We start from the raw sequence: 24,317 nt of genomic DNA on the forward strand, positions 1-24,317 counted from the left end.
TCCCTTCAAAAGAAGAATGAGATATGGCAAGACAAAATGAGGAAACCTGTCCCACGTGAGGAAACAATTGTCTTGAAGTAAAATAGAGGTAAGCAAAACACCCAAAACTTCACAGCAACCAAAAAAGATAAATGGTTTAAGACACTTATTTTCTTTTGTGTTATTAAAAAAACCTTCAACACCTCACATTGACCTAAAACAACCATAGAGATATGTCCCAATTCACAAATTAGACAATAAAAGAAAAAATAGAAGCTGCTCCATCATTGCCCAAAATGGACTGAACCATTAGGAAAAACATAACTTAATAAGAATAAAAGTATAGAACCCACTCCACCATCGCTTAAGGTGGTCCAATAGGAGAAACATAACTCAATAAGAATGACAGGTAGAAAAGTATTAGTAATCAATTTAACCTCTTTAAGTGTGATTGAATTTTTCTTAGTTTATGTGTCTCATATAAGATTGCGGATATTTAATTAACAAAAATAAAATATTAAGAAAGAAGAAAAACACGATGTAAGCCCCCCCTTAAAAAGAAGAGTGAGATATGGCAAGACAAAAATGAGGAAATGTCTCCCACATAAGGAAACAATGTCTTGAAGTAAAGTAAAGGTAAGCACATCACCCAAGACTTCAAAAAAAAAAAAAAAACAATGGTTTAAGACTCTTATTTTCTCTTGTGTTATCAATAAAAACTTTAATACCTCATATTAGCCTAAAACAACTACAGTGATATGCCCCCCCCTCCCTTTTTTTTCTAAAGTGATATGCCTCAATTCACAAACCGAATAATTGGGAAGAAAAAATAGAAGTTGCTCCACCATCACTTAAGATGGACCAAAACATTAGAAAAAGCATAACTCAATAAGAGCAAAAGTATAAAACCCACTCCAACATCACCCAAGGTAGTCTAATAAAAGAAAATTTACTTAAAAAGAACAAAAGGGATAATAGGATTAGCACTTAGAATCATGAAAGAAACCAATGTCTTCCTTAATTTGTTCCATGAAGAAGAGTATAATAGAAGATTCTGGCTCAGAGAAAGAAAGCCTTAGTTGCCTACCCAATTTAACAGTTTGTATCACTTATTCATAGGGGTCTAAAGCTAAAGCCAATACATCATAATCCCATTATGCTTTAAATGTAATGAATTCATTCTATGTATATCATTATCAGTTGGCTTACTTGTCCTTTTTTTGCCTTTACCTCCTTTACTTAGATTAGGAGAGACATCAAATAATTTCTCAAGCATTTTGCTTTTCCATCTTTGCTTCAAAAGTCTTGAACAGTTGATTTTCTTCTGTAGAAAATTTGACTTTACTTGAGGTCACCATCCAAGAAGGGGTTCTGTGAGTCAGTGGGATCTGGGCCTTGGGTTGGTTTAAATAAGTTCAACAAAAAAATATCTTAGTAAGAAAGGTCCCAGGGCTCATAGTGGACTATGCTTAGAATAGGCTAATGAGTTTGTTCTTCTAGAAGAGCCAAGTTAATGGGAGGTGATTGTGAAATAAGATAATTGTTAATCTCTTGAGAGATTAAAAAAAAAAAACCAACGGATCCTCATTAAATGTGTTCTCATGTAGCATAGGGCTTTCATATGCATGCATGGATCCTTGATCATTACGATAACTCGATGCAAACCCACTAAAAGAAGTAGAGTCATCTGGGCAAAATGAGATCTCTGTGGTTAGTGACAAACTTTGCATTACTGACCTATGGCCCTTTTTCAAAGGAAGCAATGGATGATGATGGCACTTCTTTAAGAAAAGGTGGCTCAGCTGGCTCTGCATTGAGAACAGAAAGTTAACTGCTCTATTGGATTGGCAAGATTGGATCTTCCTCATGTAGTAGGGTTTTGTTTCTTCCTTCAAGAGATTTGTCTCTAAAGATAGAACCACCATTTGTCATGTTGCAACCATCCATGTCAACATTAGCTGGTAGGTCCTCACCAGTGGACATGTCCATGTCATCATTGTGATTGAGGGAAGGGGAGCTATGGATGTTCTGATTATGGAAGAAAGTGGGATGAAAATCCAATCATGTTTCATCAACAGCAACTAACTTGAATTGAATCATGTTTATCTCTATTGCTATGGTTTTATTGATAATACTAGGATAGTCTATTAAAATGAGAAGTCTATCTAAGTTAAGCTTTGCTTTGGTTTATGTTAAGCTATCCACCGAGATAAATTCACCACAAAGACTTCCTATCCACTTGAAGAAATCTGAATACCAAACTTTTAAAAAGACTCCATATAGGCGAAGCCAGATGAGTTATTTGGTAAGGGTCAGTAAGTCTTGCCAAAGTTTTAGATCCTTAAACCATTGATGTAGCCAATTGGAACTGTCATGTAAAAAGGTTTCCATTGTCTCCTTGGACTCAAAAATAAGTAAGGCCAAATCTGCTCCCATTGGGGTAAGTTGGATGGAGAAGACTCCTTTTGATATGATATACTCCTGGACATTTGAGATTGTGTAGATGTTAGTTGACATAGCTAATCGAGATATCCAATCTTGGTTTTCTTCAACTACTTCATCTAGTACATTGTAATGTCCAGTTAGAATGAAATTATCATGTTGCATTTTTTAACTCTATAAGTTGGCAGAAGTCAAACCACTATTTGGACCATTGATTAGGACTGAGTGATTATGATCATAGGTGGTATGTTTATCATGAGAGTTATGCATCCAATTGTTGGCTTGTTTTCCACCTTTAAATATAGAGAACTGTGAAATTATGGATCTAGAGACAAATGCCCTCAACTTATAAAAACCAATCCAAAAGACATTCAAGACCTTCAACAGTAGCCATAGTTGGTACATGGAAGGGGTTTGAATAAAACCAAATCTTTTACCTCTTCAGGTAAGCTTGTTGGGGATAAATATATCCAAGATGGTTCCTTGTTTACCAAGAGCCCTCCATAGGAATTGAGCATCTAAGTTAGGGGAAAATTTTCTAAGTAGATTGTTGCGGTCTAACAAGGTTGATGAAAGGAGAGCTTCTGATGGTGTTGGTTAAATTAAGAGGTTTGTTGATAGATATGGTTGATTTTGGGAGGTTGGTGGTGGTTGTGATTGGGTTTGGTAGATAGTTGGGGTTAATTTGAAAATGGTTTCTGGGCTGGTGGTGGAGGTAAAGAGGGAGGGGGAGGAGAGAAAAAGGGAAGTTCCATGTTTGGAAGGAGAAAGTAAAATAACAAAGGGTCTTTATTTGGTTTCTTAATTGCGCAACAACAATGAAAGAAAAGAAATTAAGTAGGCTTACCAAAAAAATTGAAGAAAAAAAAGAAAAGAAAAGAAAATCTATTTGTCTTTATATTATTTGATCACCTTATGTGAGGAAATAGATAGAAAATAAAAGAAATAAGTTTAGAAAGTCTATTTTTATTGTTATTCCCTCTTCATGTAGCCCTTTGCTATTTATATGGTGTAAGGGTATATTCATACCTTCAGTCTTTGTAATTTTTTTTACTTTCTCGTTGCCCTTTTTTTACTCCAAAATAAAACAAAAACAAAAAAAGATATTTGGAGGAAAATTGGATATTTTATTTTTTTTATTAATTTTTCTTTTTTCCTTTCTTTAATTGATGTCTAAAAAAAAAAAAAAAAAAGAAATGATATTTTTTTTCCATTCATTTACCTCAGAACAAACAAAGAATTAAGGGAAATATATTTATCAATAGAAGTCTTATTATGAGGATTATCTCATCTTTAATCTTAGCGCATCAATAAGCTAATCACCTATAACAAACCAGTTAATGTAATCACTGTCATCCTTATCTATACACAACTATAAATTAATTAATCAATGCAACACAACAACCGTGTGTGGTTCTATCTTCATAAAAAACTTATAGGTATTAGAGCCCATCAAAATAAATAGCTACCTCACAAATGTTAGTTTCCAACTCCTCTTCTTCCATAACTTCTTTCCCAAATGCCACTCAATTCTTGTCCTGTAAACTTACTTCAACCAATTATTTGTTATGCAAAGCACAAATCATGCCATTACTTAATGGCATTAATCTAGCTGAACACATTATAGATACTTCTTTCCCACCTACACAAGTTCTGCGAATAGCACCCCAAATCCTACATACAACACTCTATTTCAGCAAAACCAACTAGTCTTGAGCTAGTTATTTTGCTCTATTTTTAAATCTTTGTTGCCACAAATTGTTGATCTCTTTACAATTAAAGAGGTTGGCAAAAACTTGTTACCACATTCTCCTCAGGTTTAAGAACTCAAATTCTACAACTTAAAAAATAACTTCTCACAAATGATTAGATAGCATTGATGCATACATAAGGCATGCCAAATCAATTTTTTATCAATTGGTAGCCCTTTAATCTCCAGCCATTGAAGAATCTTTTATCAATGATATCCTTGAAGGTCTATGAAGTACCTATAAACCATTCCTCCGAGCAATTAAAGCTCATAATTCTCCCATTACATATGATGACTTATATGTTTTACTTGTCAATAAGGAAACTCAACTCCAAATGAAGTCATTATCAGTAGATTCTTTAGTACCTCCACTGGTGCATTTGACTTAAAAAGGTCAGAGTAATAAAAGACACAACTTAAGCTGAAGACGTCGTAGAAATAACTATTATCATTATTCCTTTAACCCATGACGTACACCAATTAATTCCATAATCTGCCATAATTGCAATGGCCATGTTCAAGTTGCAAGATAATGCCCATCACTAAAATTGCAACACTACAACGCAGCGTAAACTTACCTGTAACACCCCCATATTTGGTAGTGCGTTCTACTATTCCAATGACAGTGTCTGTCCGGACAGCTAGGATGCTTGGAGTTATATTTAAATATTAGTGTGGAGACATAAAATAATGAAATACAAGAAAAAAAAACAAGAAAAATAAAGGAAAAATAATAACAATGAAATGAAACTAAGTTAAACGAGCCAGCACTGCAACGATGGGTGACCGCACGGGGAAGTTACGGCGCAGGCAATAGCAGACCCCAGGACTGCATGGAACCCTCCGAATTTAGTTTCGAGACATAATTAAAGACTTATTGAAGCATAAATGTCATTAGAAATATTAAAAAAAATTAATTAATTAGTACAAAGAAAAATAAGAAATCGAGAAAATGACAAAACTCGGTGTTACCGAAAAATCGGGAATGCAACCCGAATAGGGGCATTGTGGTCATTTGACATCCTAAGTTGCCTTTTGACCTAAATGTCCATTAAAAAAATAAATGATATTACACTTGGAAAATGTCATGAAAAATTAAAATGAGATATATTATGTAAATAGTAAAACTGTGGTGGCCAAATTGCAAAAATTGGAAACTTTAAATAAATAACCATTATAAGTTTTAATAGTGCTCCACTAACTTCAGTCTTTGGACACCTAAAGGGACACTTGGAATGTTAAAAATTCATCTTCAACCTCATGTGGAGAACCAGCCAAACCCAAGCTCTCCCAAGTTTTCGCATGGCCGTCCACCATAAAGCTTAAGTCCACCATTGATTTAGCCATCCTTTACACTAGCTCTCTTCATTAAACTTGACCACCATACCTTGGGCATCATACTAGGAGCAAGAAAGATAAGTTTTGGTGGAGTTTTGAAGAAGTCCAAAAGAGGTAAATGTGTATTTTTCAATCTTGCTTCATTAAACTTTGAGTGGATGTTGTAGGGAGTTGTTTTGTGTAACAAATTTTGAAGTTTGATGGAGTAATGGTGGTACACCATTTCGGCAGCCATGGAAACTTACTATTTTTTGTTTGTTTTCACTTGTAAATGGTTGTTTAAGATGTTGGTATAGGTGTTTATGTGTATAGAAATAATTTAGATAATGTATACTAAGTGTGTGTGTGATAGTGCACTTGGTTTTTGGAAGCTTGGAAGCTATTTGAAGGAGATGTGTAATTTAGCAACTTTTAAAATGTAGTTGAAATGTGTTGTTTTATGGTTTAGTTTATTGAATTAGGTTGTTTATGGTGACAGCATGTATATGTGTATAATAGTTTGGAATTGGATATGTAAATTGGGTATGTTTATGTGGTTAAATTATGTAAATGGACTTTGGAAAAATTCTGTGTTATAGTGTGTATATTGAGAATGGTTAAAAGTTGTCCAAAATGACCAAAATATGCTGTTAAGTGTGTTAATGGTATGGTACAAACCAGAATTAGCATGAAAGAGTTAGCTTGGTAAGTATAGAATGTGTAATTGGTAAGTGATGAAGAATGTGTAGTAGGGCAGTGTATGTTTTAGCTTAGAACCTTAAGTGTGTGACTCCAATTGGTATGAGACCAATTGGAGATGAAACTAGGCACAAAATGTGCTAACTTTCATGAAGGAAGCTTACCTAAATTCTGCCTAGAAGGTGACTTGAAAAATGACCAAATCCGGATTAGTGACTTGAAAGCCTGAAAATTGACCATTTGGGCAGCAGTTAGTATTTTGACCATAACTTACTCAAAATAGGTCCAATTGACCTAAAATTTTTACCATGAATAGTTTAGACATAGATCTACAATTCTTATGAAGACACCAAAGCCCAGAAATGGCCAGAACCAAGCTAAATAGTTTGCATAAATTTAGGTATCAAAACTGGCCGAAGTGAAAATGACCTAAAAATGACCTAAGCCTACCATTTTAATGCATTCTGTCCAGTATTGGTAAATTGACCATATCTTGGCCTACACAACTCAGAATGACCTGAAATTTTACCCCGCGTGCAAGAAGACATAGACTTACAAGTTTGTAGTTTGGACTGAAAACCGAGGGAACTAGGTTGTCCGACTAGGTCAAAATAGTACACCGAAATTCGATAAATTGCAATAAAATACAATACACTTGAAAATGAATTTGGTAACACATACCAATACTAAAGGGCTATAAAATATGACATATTGGTAACATTGAAATTAACTCACTTAGAGTGCATCAAGGGTCAATATTATAAGTTGACTAATGAAATGAATTGAAGGGAATAGTACCAAGAAAATTTAGATATTGGATTTTATTGTTAGAAACAATTTAACTGAGTACTGAAATACTTTAAATAATGTGTTTCAGTTGATAAGGATATTGAGAAGTATAAAGAACATTGAGTCAAGGCCTAGGAGTGACTAAAATCAGATTTATGTACAACTAGTTTTTAACTGATTTTGTTCTGAATATTTCATATGATTAAATGACATATTTTTCTTATGTATTATGTTTAACAAGCATTGGATTTAATTCAATGATTATTGAAATTGTTATAGTATGTATGAATTTAGCTTTGTGAAATGGTATTTCCACAAGTATTAAGCATTATTGTGGATTGAATAAATTATGTTTTGGAAAATTGTGATAGAACATGTTTTGAATTGTGATGGGCTATTTGCATGGAAAAATGTAAATTTATGATTTGAATTGTAATGAGCATAAAAATTATTGGATATTGGAATTGACTTTGAATCGAATTGTATTGTGATTTATGCTCACTAAAAGGATTGTGATATTATTTTATATCTCACTATAGATGCTTGACTAGGTTATTACTCGGCTCTCTCATTTGTTGAGAAGATAATGGAGTTAGTTGTGTTTTGATTACCATGATACGTGCACAAGCTTAGATTCTCCTCTTATTAGAGGTTAGATCTAAATTTTATGTTATGGCCCTTTCAGAAGATTTATTATTGTGATGTGTACTGTGCACGTTGATTCGACCTCCCCGACCATAGAGAGTTAGAATCTGATTCGACCTCCCCGACCATAGAGAGTTAGAATCTGATTCGACCTCCCCAACCATAGGGAGTTAGAATCACCTCGAAGATGACTCTTTCGGATTAGTCTTGCATAGTTAGTGAGATAAATAATGGTTTTTCAGATAAAGAATGGCTTTTGAATAGTAAAGAATTTCGATTTCAAATGGGATTTATGTATAATTGATTTTATTGGAATTAATCTTTATTTCCATAAATTGTTGGAATTACCTTAAATGGTTAGTTATGATTTGATAAATTGAATTTCGTGATCAAAGTCATTTTATACAAATGATTTATATTATTGGCAATGAATATTTTGAGTCTTGGAATTTGATGAGTATCCAGATTTCTAAATTATTTGCTGTAATTTTTGTTAAGGTATATTGTACTATGTTTTAAATTATAGTTGTGCACCACTGAGTTTACCACTCAGCGATAGCTTTGCATGCTGTCGCAGGTGAAAAGAGCATAGAGCAATTGAGTAAGCTTCTTTGAAGAGACATTCAGATCAGCTCCAGGTATACCCATGCACACAGGTTTTGATGTATGCATGTAATAATATGTATGTAAATTATTTGAGCAGTTGTATAAAAACTCTTGTAAACTATTTTAGTATGTAATTAAATGTAAATTATTGTAATATAAATGTTGAGTCTTGTAATCAATGAAATGTTTCTTTTATGATGAGGTTGGTTTGAAAATGAATTGATTTGATTATTGAGAATTGAATTGTGAGTTGAAATGAAGTTATTGAAGTTGTATTTGAGAAAACATATTGGGAGTGTTTTCCTTTTTAGGTTTGAAGAACTATTTTCTTAAAACACAGCCGGCACTTTGCCGAAATTTTGAAAAAAAATTTTATAACATTAGATTTTAATCGATGATTTAAATTTCACGAAAATTGTTTTAAAATCCCTTGTAGTATATCTAATGGGTTATCGGTAGGCAAAGTACAGTAATTCATTAGATGTACTACGGGATCATGTTACATCTTACGAGGGAGTAGGGTGTGACATTACCAATGGCATCCAACCTTTAACTTTGCTTCCACAGACAACCCTCCATTGTGTAATTGGACAATTGATTCTGGCACCAATTACCACCTCACAGTGGACAATTACAACATCTAGCAAATCTCTCCATATCATAGTACAGAAGAAGTTGTTATTGGCAATGGTAAACACATTCCTAACTTTCACATTGGTAAGTCTTCTATTTCTCTTAATAACCATAATTTTGTTCTTAATAATATTTTATGCTCTCCATCTATACATCATAATCTACTTTCAATGCATGCTTTCACAAAACATAACAATGTTTTATTTCAGATTATTTAAGATTTGTTTCTTGTTAAGGATATCCACATGAAATGAAAATTGTACCAAGGCTAGAGTGAAGATGACTTATAAACATTGCCTCTCAAACTATCTATAAATGATTGCCATTTCCTAATGGTTGCATGGTGTAACATATTTTATCTAACAACAAATTATCATTCTCTAAAAATAAACTCATAGACGTTCCTTGTAATCAATATCACATTAGTAAAATGCACAAATTGTCATTTCCTAATTTCTATTCCACAGTTAATAGACCATTGGAATTGCTTTGCATTAATGTGCGCGGACCTACATTGTCCCTTCTACTAATGGTTATCTCTATTACGTTATTTTTTATGATCACTTCAATAAGTATTGTTGGATTAATTTTCTAAAAAGAAAATCTATTGTCATTGACATTTTTATCAAATTCCATCACTTAGTTGAAAAAACACTTAGGCTTACCCATCAACAGCTTTTAAGCCAATTGGGGGGAGGGTTTTAGGCACTAACTACCTACCTTTAGCATAATAGGTGTAACACCCCTAAGTTCGGTAGTGCGTTCTACTGCTCCGGTGCCCAGTGCTGTCCGGACAGCTAGGATGCTTAGAACTACACTTCAATATGAGTGAGGAGACATAAAATAATGAAATACAAGAAGAGAAAATACAAGAAAAACAAAGGAAAAATAATAGCAAAGAAATGTGACTAAGTTAAGCGAGCCGAGAACCCTAGCGATGGGTGACCGCACCGGGAAGTCACGGCGTGGACCGTTGACTATTACGGATGCGGGGAACCCTGGAAAACATTTTTAGGACATAAATAGACCCTTATTGAAGTATAAATCTCATTAGAAAGATTAAAGAAAAATTAAATAATTAGTACAAAGAAAAGTGAGAAATAGAAAAACAGACAAAACCCTTGTTCAGAAAAATCGAACGAATCTTGAACAGGCATTATGGTCATTTGACATCCAGAATTGTCTTTTGACCTAAATGCCCATTAAAAATAAATAATATTACACTTAGAAAATGAAATGAAAAATTAATTTGGTGGTACCTAAAATAAATAGCTAAAATCAAGGGTTTAATGTGGGATTAAGTGAAAGTTTAGCTTAAAATATGATTTAATTTTTTAGTGGACCACTAAGGGAATTAATTAAACACATAGTGGGACATGTGTACACTTAATATGCAGCTGAAACTCCATCTTCTCCACATGAATTCAACATTGCCGTGAATGAAGGTGAGAGGAAACTCCATAGCCATTTTTCATGCAAGCTTTCTTAACTCTCCATTTTCAACTCCAACCTCTTAGGTTTCTTCATTAAACTTTGCCTACACATCACAAGGAAGATATTGATACCAATTTTGAGAAGTTTGGTGAAGGTTTAGCAAGTTACAATCAAAGGTAAGTTTACATTTTTTGAGAATTCCTTTGTTAAGTTTTGTGTGCATGTTATGGGTGTTGGTTTGGTGAAGGAAAATTTTGAGTTTGAAGAGTTATTGTTGTTTTCATTTTGGACAGCCATGAGTCACGTTTTTGATGAGATATTTGTGCATATAATTGATGAGAAATAATGTTGATCATGGTGATTTAGTAACCTAGTGAATTATTTCATGTTTATATGGTGATTTATGCACTTGGATGGGAATTGGTGACTTGGACGGCACTTTGACGTTGAAGAAGATTTGCGGCAGCTTGGGAACACTTGAGTAATTGTATGTATTGAAGGAAGTGTGGGCAGAATATTGACCTAGAAGGATTGATGATATGTATGTAGATTGATATTGAAAAGTGTATGTAAGATTTGTAATGGTTAGGTGTGTATGTAATGGTACTTAGAAATTGTAAATGTGAATTATACTTGGTGTGTTGAGGGTAATGGTAATCTGCCCAAAATAATGTTAATGTAAAGTAGAAAATGCTTTTGGTAATGTACCAAAACAGATTGGTAGGGTATGGAAGTAAACTTTGCAAGGTAAATATGTGTTTGAAGTGGGGTGTGAAAGGCATAGTGAGGGCAGTGTATATTTTAGCCTATAACCTTAAATGTGTAACCTCAATTGGTATGAGACCAATTGGAGGTGAAACTAGGCACAAAATGTGCCAACTTTCATTGAGAAAACATACCAAAATTCTGCTTGCAAGGTGACCTAAGAAAATGACTAATTCGGATTAGGTGCAATTAGGACCTGAAAAATGACCAATTGGGCAGCAGTAAGTGTTTAGGCCATAACTCACTCAAACCAGGTCCAATTGACCTGAAATTTTGACCAAGAATAGTTAAGACCCATACCTACAAGTCTTATGAAGACACCAAAGCCCAGAAATGACCATAAGCAAGTCAAACAACTTGCACAAGTTCGGGTCCAAAACTAGCCAGAGTTGACCAAATTGACCTAAAATTGACCTAAAATGGTACCATTTGACCAGCAATAGTATAATGACCATAACTTGGTCTACTTAACTCGGATTGACCTGAAATTTTGCCCCGCGTGCAATAAGACCCAGATCTACAAGTTTGTAGTTTCGACCGAGACCCGAAAACCGAGGGGACTAGATCGTCCGGTTAGGTCAAACCAGTATCCCGGAATCCAGCAATTTGCACTAAAATGCACTAAACAAGGAAATGACTTTGGTAAAACGTACCAAACCTAAAACCCTATCGAATGTGACATATTAACGACACTAAGACCTAATTTACCTAAAACGCAATGAGGGTTGGTATATTAGGTGATTAAGTGAATAATTGAGTTCAGTGCATTATTTACCAAACACCATCGATAGAGACAGTTTAATTTAGCACTGAAACACTTCAAATTGTGTTTCTCAGTTAACAAGGACTCAGCAAAAGGGAAGGAAACACTGAGTCCAGATCAGGGAGATAGTCATCAGAGGTTTGTGCACAACTAGTTTTCAACTGATTTTGCTCTGAATAATATTTCATATGATTAATTGTATGTTATTGTTTTAAGTTGTGTTTGTGCACAACTAGTTTTTAACTGATTTTGTTTGAATATTTCATTTGATTAAATGACATACTTTCTTATGTATTATGTTTAACAAGCATTGAATTTAATTCAATGATTATTGAAAATTGTTATAGTATGTATGAATTTAGCTTTGTGAAATGGTATTTCTACAAGTATTAAGCATTGTCACAAGTATTAAGCATTGTTATGGATTGAATAAATTATGTTTTGGAAAATTGTGATAGAACATGTTTTGAATTGTGATGGTAATTTTCATGGAAAAATGCAAATTTATGATTTGAATTGTGTTGAGCATAAAAATTATTGGATATTGGAATTGACTTTAAATCGAATTATATTGTGATTTATGCTCACTAAAAGGATTGTGATATTGTTTTATATCTCACTATAGATGCTTGACTAGGTTATTACCCGTCTCTCTCATTTGTTGAGAAGACAATGGAGTGAGTTGTGTTTTGATTACCATGGTACGTGCACAGGCTTAGATTTTCCTCTGATTTGAGGTTAGATCTAAGTTTATTTTATCGTTATGGCCCTTGCGGAAGATTCATTATTGTGATGGTACTGTGCACGATGATTCGACCTCCCCGACCATAGGGAGTTAGAATCAGATTCGACCTCCCCGACCATAGGGAGTTAGAATCACATCGAATATGGCCCTTTCGGATTAGTCTTGCATAGTTAGTGAGATAAAGATTGATTTTTGAGATACATAATGACTTTTGAGATACAATATGATATTTGAGATACAGAATGGCTTTTGAATGGTAAGGAATGGTGATTTTAATTATGGTTTATGTATAATTGATTTTGTTGGAATTACTTAAATGGATAGTCAAGATTTGATAAATTGAATTTTGTGCTCCAAGTCATTTATACAAATGATTTACATTATTGGCAATGAATATTTTGAGTTGTGAAATTTGATCAGTATTCAGATTCTCAAATTATTTACTGTAAAATTTGTCAATGTATATTGTACTATGTTTTAAATTATAGTTGTGCACCACTGAGTTCACCACTCAGCGATAGCTTTGTATGCTGTCGCAGGTAAGAAGAGCATAGAGCAGTAAGTAAATTTCGTTGAAGATATATTCGGATAAGCTCCAGGTATATCATAGGTATACCCATGTACATAGGTTTTGATGTAAGCATGTAATAATATGTATGTAAATTATTTAGGCAGTTGTATATAAAACTCTTGTAAAATATTTTGGTATGTAATTAAATGTAAATTATTGTAAATATAAATTTGGGATTTCAATTATCTGAATAGTTTGTAATATAAATTTTGAGTCTTGAAATGAATGAGATATTTCTTTATGATGGGACTAGTTTGAAAATGAATTGATTGTGTATTGAGAATTGAATTGTGAATTGAATTGAAGTTACTGAAGTTGTATTTGAGAAAACATATTGGGAGCATTTTTCTTTTGCAGGATTGAAGAACTGTTTTCTCAAAATACAGCCGGCACTTTGCCGAAATTTTGAAAAAAATTTTATAACACCAGATTTTAATCGATGATTTAAATTGCACGAAATTGTTTTAAAATCCCTTGTAGTATATCTAATGGGTTATCGGTAGGCGAAGTACGGTAATTCATTAGGTGTACTACGGGATCATGTTACATCTTACAGAGGAGTAGGGTGTGATAATAGGTGTGCTAAACACAATCAAATACATACAGTTGAATCAGAAACAACCCTTTTATATCATGCTTCCATGTAGTCAAATTATTGGATATATACATTTGCCACAATAATTTCTTATTGGAAGCATTTTTCTTGCTAGGAACATAAAATGATTCTAGAATGTAGAGGTTGTGAGCGGAGTGGTTCCAAAGAAGGTAAATGATAGGGAATTTGATGTTTAGCTTTTAATAAGATGTTGGGAAGACTTTTTCCATTTAGTGTTAAATTACATTCTTCCACATGGAAACTTGTTGGAAATAGTAGAACAAACTTTGTCTTCAATTACACAAGTTCAAGCCAAAAAATTGATGGAGTCGTAATACAAAGTACTATTTTTCAATAAATAATTAATGTATTTTTCATTTTAAAAAGTCATTTACTATGAGTATTTCTTGAATAGAAGAAAGAGTGAAGAATTAATCTATTCTTTTATAGGTGGTTTAAAAGTGATATAATATAATACATTATATTATATAATATTGCGTAAATTACTATATACCTCATGAAATTGAGTATTTAATTTGATTACAAATTTGTTTTTTGCTTCAGACAAGAAAATTTAATTTTTTTTTTTATTTTGAACATTGCACTATTTAATTTGGTTTTTTTAATGTAAATTTATGCAATATTTTGTTAGGTTTTGGATAAAAAGAAAGTGATAAAATTGACCTTTTTCCATAAACTACAAATAAAAACATAAAAAATAAAAAAGTTGATATTATTTTTAGGAATCAATTTATATATAATAATTTGATTATTTTATCTTATAATGAGTTATGTATTTTTTAAATAACAAAATTATTATTTTAAAGAGGATAAATTCAATTTTTTTTTTTTGTAACTCCTTACAATAAATTTGGACGGGAGAAAATAGTTAACAACTCTAAATTATAAGAATTAAATAACGTGATTGTTAAAACCAAATTCAATTTTAAAAGGCAAATAATAATTATCTAGAGGCAATCCAATAAAAAAGTTCTTTCATAGAAACATTTCATATTTAAATCAGGTACAGTGGGGTCAATGCATACAATCCCAATACGTAAGCTATATATATATATATATATATATATATATATATATATATATATATATATATAAAACTCAAAATGAGCTATATTAAAATCTGAGCCCAGAACCTTAATTAATTATAATTTTATGAAAATGTGTAGTTGGTAAGAGCAATGAAGGACGAGTTGATTATAAAATGAAAAGAGACATGTATCAATAATTGATTGATGAGATTTATGATCAATTGAATACTTTGTCTTGCAGACTGTCTTCGGTTCTGGTGGGGGCATCTAATCATATGATTATTACGTGATTTTATCTTTTTTTTTTTAATTATTTTTTTATATAATATCAATTTTTATTAGTATCCGAATTTATAATTTTATAAAATTAAAAATAATTATAATATTACTGAATTAAAATTTATTAATTATTTTTTTTTAATAAAAAATTGAAAGAGTGAGATTTGACCATATCACTATCATTTTCTTTGTCATATACAAGAACAAGAACTTGCTTCCACCCCATGCATGACGAAATTTATTGCTAGTAGGCATAATGCAAGCCTAGTGATTAAATTATTGGAGTAATTAATAAGGTCATCTGTTAATAATTGCAGTCCTCTTGAAGAAAGTTGCTGCTAATTTGGAGCATGAGACAAGCCTAAAACCAATGCTATATCATCTTTAAAATAGAGTTAATATGATCTAATTTAATTGTTCTTCTTATAGTCTTATATCAACCACTAATTAATTTTCAAAAATTTTGAAATCAAAGATTATTGTAAGTTGTATTCCTATTAATTTTTGTTAAAACTTTTGATTTTTTTTTGGTATTTTTCCAATTACTTGATTTCTTAGTATAAATATATTTTTAATATTGTCTAATTATAATTGAAGTTGATTTTAAAAATAACTTGTGGAAAATGCAAATACAAGAAATGATTATAAAAAAAGACTTGATTATAAAAAAAGACTTGACTTAAGATGGGTTAACAATCATACTTTATATGGAAGTCTAGATATGTTTTGAAGACCGAATCGAATCAATTGGTTCGGCCAATTAAATAAGAAAATTAATTTTGTATAATTTTTTTTTTGGTAAATCTCAGATATCTCCTAATTATTAGGTTAGACTTAATCATATTTAGTCCTAATTATTAGGTTAGACTTAAACATATTCAGAGGGTAAAGGCTAGGCCTAATCTTATTTGGGGGTAAAGTGCAACCAACGGGACTTTCTCCGTTCACAGGGATTAAACACTCAACTTTATTTAAAGAATATAGAATTTTTTACCACTCGTGCTAATCCTATTAGTTATATAATTTAATTTTTAATATTAATTTATTAAATTATTTTTATTAATTTTATTAAATTAAATCAATATAAATTAGATGTAATAAATTTTGATCCAACTTGAATTTGATTGATCTAAAGCAATCCGTAACCTATTTTAATTAATTAACGGAAAATCTGAAATGATCCGAAAATGAATGACTCAAAAAAATATGGACTCAATTAAGTGTCAGCATGATGATTAAGTTCATCCATTTGAGTTGATCATATCAATTTAAATTTTAACTAAAAAATTAAATTAATAAAAATTAATATTTGACTCAAAATGGTTCACAATCTATAAATTGACTTAAATTTAATTAACTCTAAAATCCCTTCTATATAACAATTAATAAATAACTCAAAACAACACTCAACTTGAAATGAATCAATACAAAACTATTCAAAAGAGTAAAATTTAAATCCCAAAATCTAAAATCTGTTTGTCTAAATTGTATATAAATAATGAATCAATTAAAATTACATTATAAAATATTAATTGAGTATGTGCTTCTGAGATTAGAAATTTTAATCTCGATGATTTTTAAAATACATAAGGAAAGAAAGAAAGAAAGAGAGAAGGCTAAGAATGGAATAGTTCTAAGAAAAATGCGTCCACTCTATATTAACTGAAACGATAGGGCTTTAGCAGGAATCCATACCAACCCAGCTCCAAGTCAATTGGGGGCTTGCACCTACATTTTATTTGTCACTGTCCATCCCAATGGATCCCATTATTGGTGTTCCACGTCTACTTGTTTATAGCCAAATGAAATTGATATCTACTAGCTCCTTTGACACAAAATCGAAAGTTTGTGCATGTTTTTTTAACATAAAATAATATCCTGAATTAGCTATATGATGTTGAAATCATTTATAAAATCGTGATATTTCTAATTTGATTTTCAATCGGAATTTACTATATTCAAAAAAGAAAAATATCTTTAAATTAAGAAATTATTTCATGCGACTGTATGTACAATTAACATATTTTTACCACTGATTATAATGAAATTTATGTGAAATTTATTATAATTAATGCTATGATAAAATCGTTGCATCTTATAATTTTTCCCCGAGTAGCTTGCGGGCTAAATCTTATAGTTAAAACATGCGACGGGCAGAAGCTAAGAAATTAAAAGCCATTGCAAGTGATATTTGTATGTCAAATCCAATTTGAAGAACAAGAATGGTTATTATTATATACACTTAATGTTATCCTTAACAAGATTTTCAGACAAAGGAAGCCACAGGAAACTATACATGGTTGAAGCTTTTATCATTCAAACAATGGGAACTAGAGTGTACTCCCAAAGACATTGAAACTGCTTCGAAACAAGGGCAGATCCTATGCTTCTTGCTTGATTCATTGAAGTTCCTGTGATTTTCCTGTAACTCACACACATTAGCATGAACCTCATATATGTTATATGTGCGATTCACATATAATGTCTCAATAGAAAATTATTATCTATTAATCCACAAGTACACGGAATCGCAAAAATAAAATAGAATGAATATTATATCGTTTTCACGAGAATTGTTTTTAATTATCAAAATACATGTTACTTTTCCTAATATTTAGATGATCGAATTAATTTAAATGAAAGAATTTAAAACAACTTAAAGATAATATTAACCACAATTAAACTAAAATTAACTCAATTGAAAATTAACTAACAAAAGAAACAAAGAAAAGAGTTTAAAATCAATTAAAAGAATGCTAGAGATTTTGACTTTCCCTTGACCCATTATACAATTTTACTCAATTTTATCATATAATCAATTTAACTATCTTAGAAAGGGTAATAACAAAAAAATATCTAATAATCCTTCTTAAGCCCGAACTTCCCAATAAGAATTGTTTGATTCATTAAAGCATTAAAAACTCAAGTTATCAAAATACATCATAGTATTTTGATAGCTTGAGTTTCCACTCTTAGCCCAAAAAACTATGTTAATGGTTGTTCTAACAGATTCATAAGATGTTTCCCAACCAAATCATGAATTAAAGATCATTCAAGTATTATATCAAACACTTAAAACATTAAATCAAAACAACTATTATTTGCTAAAATAGAGAAAAATAAACCAAAATTGATAAAATACTTAGGTCAAGCTACATCAAAATCTCTAGTTAAAATATTTAGCCACTCATATTAACAAAAACAAACTCAAACTCTATAAAATCCAAATCAAACCTTATCAACAAAAATGGTTTTTAATCAAAAAGGAAAAGAAAAGAAAAGTAGGAACTCTATATGTAGATGGTATAATTCCCCTCCAAGAGCCAAATCTTCAAGAAATTCATTCCAAAAGCTTGATTTCTCCTCCCAAAATGGATTTTAGAAGGTATTTGGGGCTTTTTAGGTGAAGAAAATGTGTGAAAATTTATTGAAAAGGCTCCCAAAACCGTCTCCCTTCTTCTTCTCTCGCCAAAGTTAGTTATGAGCTGAATTAATGATTCACACCCTGGCTATGCTGACTCTGGCCTTTCACACCTACGGTATGAATTCTCATCCGACACCAAAATGAGCATATTCTTCAGTTTTTCTTCAATTAGCCACAAGTCTTACACTTCCAGGTGTGAATTGACTCCTCTTTCACATCTTGAGCATGAAAATTTAACTATAAACACTCTCAAATGACTCCAATTATCTCCTTGCAAAAATTTCTTCAATCATTGGCCATTTTTTACCTAAAACAATAAAAAAAATCAATAAAATCAAACTTAGAACAAATATATTAACATGATTACTAATAAAGCTAAAAATTAAAATATAAATGACTTAAAATTGATAAAAACTAACAAAATTAATAAAATAAAACACAAATAAGAGATTTGATAAAACCTAAAAATTTCAAAACATGGTTGCAATTTTTATAAATCAAATAACAAAAGAATAATTCCACTCAAATGCTAAAATTTAATCATCTCAATCCCAATTCAAAAATCAAATTCCACACTTTAATTATTTCAACCTGTTCATAATCAAATGAAACTCTATACAATTAATAATCATTTTTCTTCCTTTAAATTTCAAATAAGCAATAAACATGCACATTTCAACCAACATGCAATTTTACCAGTCTATTTTCATTAATGAGATAGTATTATCAAGAGATTCATAAAGCTCAATGTAAATAAAACAAAATAACTACAAAAATCAATCAATATCATGAAATAAAACATACTAGAAACCTTAATTTTCAATTCCTTCCTTATTTCTTTGTTTTTATTTATTTACACTTTTTTAACAGCTTTTTGCACTATTCCTTGGCTCATCGTTTGCTTTTTTACACAAACACCAATATTAGTTATGAAGGCACTCGGTTGCTCAACAGTCACAAATTCAAGATGCTTTGTATACTTATAATCCAAGCTACTGTTTGACTCAAAACCAAACATGGGGCTCATGAATGTTTTTTGTTACATGCAACTTGAACCAGTGGAGTAGATTGTGCAATTTTATTGAGCTTTTTTTTTTTTTTTTACAACTATATACATCAAAAGAAAGAATATCAATTAAGATCAAAGCATGCTTCATTCATAAAATTAATTAATTCTCACATTAAAAACAAATTTAATTTGCTAAATTCACCTCCTAAACATACTATCCACACTTCGTTTCCATAGACAATATGAAATAAACATACAATGTTGGCAAAACAAAATAATCATTAATTGTATAGAATCTCACTTAAGCATATCACAAATCTAAAACAACTAAACTGCAGATTTAACTCTCAAACTTAGATTGAAATAATTAAAAACAATAATTGGCAAAATTATTTTCTTCTGAATTTCTTAATAAAAAATGCAACCACATTTCATAGTAAGCACAAAAGGAAAATAAAAACTAACTCACTATAAAAAAAATCAAACAAAAATAACTCAAAGCTATACAAAATGACTCAAAACTATAAATCAAAAATTATAAAACAAAAATCAAAATAGAAAAATAAATGTACCCCCAAACTTAAACTAGGCATTGTCCTCAATGACAAAATTAAACTAACAAAACCAATTAACCAAAGCCACAAAACAAAAATAGATAAACTAGGAGTATCATAGCATAGAGCATCAGTCAAGCATATACATATCCATAAGCTCCAAAATACATCACAGCTTATCATAGGCAAATTAATATATACAAGACAAAATAATTAAGCTACTACAAGATCAGAATCAAATAAAAAATAAAATAAAATCACTGCTGGTTCAATCGATTAACTGTCTCCTATAAGTGCTCCAAGCAGTGACCTTGATTATCCAGCTATCTCTAAATGTGATCCAATCTAGAATGCATAGAAATCCTCAAATCCTAAAATTGAACCATGATCATATCAAGAGTAGCATGACAAGCTGGTTGTGGCTTAGGTATATAAGAAGGCATGGGTAATGGTTCCACAATCCCACTCTCTCTTTATTCCTCTTGGGAGTTATTTAGTTCTAGTACACTCATGTTTGTTCTTAGCTCTTCAGGATATATTTCTCTCTTTGTATTCTCTCACCATACTCATTAATAAAAATGTAAAATTCATTCTCTCTTCTACACAAACCCATTCTAATAATTGTTTCCATATCAATCCACTCTCTCCCACCTACCTTTATCCAACTTCAAATTTAGGATTCACACCTAACCCTTTTGTTATTGCAGTTATTAGGCCTCTAACTACTATTTTGCCTGTATTCATCTTTGAAGTATGTTGGAGCAACCTTCCTAACCAAAAACTAGTGTTAAATGCTGTCATTTTCACCATTTCCCTTAAAAAAAAAAAAATTCATCCTTGCTAATTGCTCCTTAGTTCTCCCCTCTTCCATAAATTGTATTTGATAAAAATCTAAGCAAGTATCTTAGCACAAGGAGTTTAATCTTAGAATCCTTAGATGACTATTTTCAAAGAGCATATTCTCCAAACACACAAAAGGCAATTCATAATTTGGATTTAAAAATTGGGGAACATAACCCACACCTTCATCACAAAATCCAATAATTGAGCTATAGTCATTCCCTGCTCTTTTCCTTTCAACCTAAAACTAGTTGTTAGCTGAAGTAGAATGCAAAACACACTTTAAACTAGTAAGGAACTCCAAAGTTAAATCCCTATATGTGTGCTCTTTCAAAGTTACAAATTTTTCCCATCCTACTCTTTCCAAACAAGTAGTTATTTCATTCTCAATCCCCAAATTATGCAAAACAACATCATCAATATATTTGGTTGGCAATAATTGCCTCTTAAACAAATTTCAACTCTATAACCCCAAGGTAGTCAAAGAATGGGTTCTTATGGTGGAGGAGGTTGTGGTGGGTTAGGTTAAGGGTTTGGGTTAACTAATCTTCCCCTATGGACTAAAGTTTTCCTAAGTCTAGAGGGAGTTAGGTCATTAATGGGAGTGCTACTCCTAGATGCTGTAACACCCCAAATTTTATTATTTATGAGTATTTTTGATATTTTAATTTTATTTAAATTTTAGGAATTTTTTTGAGATTTTTCGGATTTTAAAAATCGGGTTCGATTTTCCGAAAATATAAACTTTGATAATTTTTAAAAATTAATTTAAAGACCACGTGGCAAAACTAAAAATATATTTGGAGTCTACGTATTTTTCTGAGTTTCTGAAATTTTTGAATTTTGGACCTCGTTTTGGTCCCGAGGCGAGTAAAAATTCAAAATTTTGTATTCGAATCGAACCGAATCGAATCCCGGACCGGATCGGACCGGTCGAATCGAACCGGCTCCCTTTCCTTTTTCTTCTCCGCGCGTCGTCCCTCTCTTTTCTCTTTCTTTTCTCTCTCCTCCTCCCCTGCCGCGTCATCGATTTCTCGGCCAAATCCGCCGATCCGACCGATTGGACCGAGTCTTGTGTCTAAAATCATCTACTCGTGAGAGCTTTCCATAGACACCCAGAACGCAGAAATCCCTCGAGCGGTTGGTCCGATTTTTGCTCGGGACGATTTTAGCCCATATCGACTTTTGGGCTAGAGTTCTCGGCAGTGAATCCCACGAGGAAACCGAGGCCACCAAAGACGCTCCATTCGTGAGAGCTTCGCGACATAAATTTCGAATTTTTCCGACACCGTTTTTCGGTGGGTCCCACGGAACTTCGCAGTGTAATTTCGAGCATTAAATGAGCTTAGAAAATTCTGAAAAATTTATGTGCTAACCCCCGTGTTATGGGCTTCGTGTAGGTATCCTCGATTCGCGGAAATTCGACGATTGGCCAGATACGCAAATTTCGGGCGAACGGACCGTGTGGAAAAGTCTCGAATTGTGACGAGTTTTTGGATAGCCCCACATTGTCAGACGTCCCGAGCGCGTCCCCGAAGTCAGAATCGGCAAAGGTAAACCCGAACCTAGTTTTTACGTAATTTTCTAGTGCTTAAATAGGATTAAAAATCCATAAAATATTCGTGGTAGCTTAGAAAATTACGATTCTTTTTGCAATAGCTTAGTAATATTGCTAAGGACCGCGTGGCAAAGTTTTATAATTTTTAGAGCTTGTTTGGGCAGTTTTTGCAAAAATGATCAATAATAAGGACTAAATTGAAATTTTGCGTATTGTGATGGATGATTGATTTGATGGGCGGGAGGGCTGTCTGATATGATTGAACTGTTGATGTATGGATTGTGAGTATAGAAGTGCGTTTTTAGCCCTTTTGCAGGTTGGGTAGGTCCTAGGTATAGGGGAGACTCTGCCGGATTTTCGGCACGACTTAGGACGTAATTGGTCTTTTTCTTTATTTGTATTGAGTCAGATTATATTAAATAAATGTAATATGATTGTCAGGTGAGCCGGGACAGCCTTCTTCCTCCGCCCAGCCGCCACAGTAATTTATCGTCAAGTCTGTGAGTAAAATATTAATTTTAATTATAATTTCGATATTATTATATGTTCAGCATGCCCATGCATCACTTATATGCATATATTTATGTAGTTAAACTCTAGGCACGATTTATGTTGCATTCATAACTGTTGATGTACCATGGATGTTGTTGTGGTAATTTGGAGCAGTGCGCGTGCGTTGGCGTGCGTGTGATGTGGTGTGGACTATGGATAGGACGGGGTAGTCACGGCTTGAGTAATTCGCTGGGACCCGTTCCTTCGAGGGGTAGTCACGGCTTGAGTAATTCGCTGGGACCCTCGATTTGGTTATTAAGTGGAAGTCCGAGCTTGAGTAATTCGCTGGCACCAGGTTGGATTTAAGAGAGCTGTATAGGGGATCAGCTCCCATATGTTATGATTGATACTACAGGGTGTGTGAGTGCTCCAAATTACCTTTTTGATGTTATGATGTGAAAATGTTATTGATGTTGCATTTCACTCTACAGGGTGCATTAGTTCTAGATAGTTATAGAGATTATGGTTAAAATTGATATTTTACTCTCTGAGTCGAACGCTCACTCCTGTTCAATATTTTTCAGGCTACAGGAGGATTTTATTTTGGTTAACCTGCTTTTCTCCCTCGCAGGTCAATTATTACTGTTTGTATAAACTTGTTAAATCTTAGAATTTCCGCATGTGTTAGAAATGTTATTTGATTTGGGTCTGTAAACTAAATTATTATTTTAGGACCTGTAAACTTAATATGCTATGCATGTTGATGGATTGGATGAGGGAGCTGAGCTCCCATTTATTATTATGTTGATGAGTATGTGGAGGGTGAGCTGAGCTCCCCAATTGACTATATATTGTGTTTACAGGTCGGGTGAGTCGAAAACTCCCCGTTGGTAAGTCCATTTTATGGCCGGACTCTGTCCGTTTGTTTTCTTGATATTGGGCCCAAATGGGCCTTAGAGTTGGGTTAATGAATAGTTAAGGCTTACTACGGGCCTCGGGGGCTTTAGGCTGGCCCAGGTCCTAGTGCCGGTTCGGCCCATAGGTTGGGTCGTGACAAATGTGGTATCAGAGCTTAGGCTCTAGATTCATGGGAAAGAATATACTTGGGAGTGTAAAAGGAGTCTTGTTAGGATGTTACATGCGGAGTATAGGATTCTGTTTCGTCTTTTTCTGTAATTCTTTGTTTCTAGATTCTGCGTTATACCTCGGGAAATATAAAAATTCCTCATTTAGCGTCTTGATTTTCGTGGAGTACATAGAAATGTGAAATAGAGTTAGTAGACATGTGAGGTCTATCATGAGGATACGTACTCCAAGAAATGTTATATTTTTGTTAGTATGGGTTTAAATGGTGTGCCCATTTCGTGTAAGACACGAGT

This window comes from Hevea brasiliensis, chromosome 10, assembly GCF_030052815.1.
Source record: "Hevea brasiliensis isolate MT/VB/25A 57/8 chromosome 10, ASM3005281v1, whole genome shotgun sequence".
Taxonomy (NCBI): domain Eukaryota; kingdom Viridiplantae; phylum Streptophyta; class Magnoliopsida; order Malpighiales; family Euphorbiaceae; genus Hevea; species Hevea brasiliensis.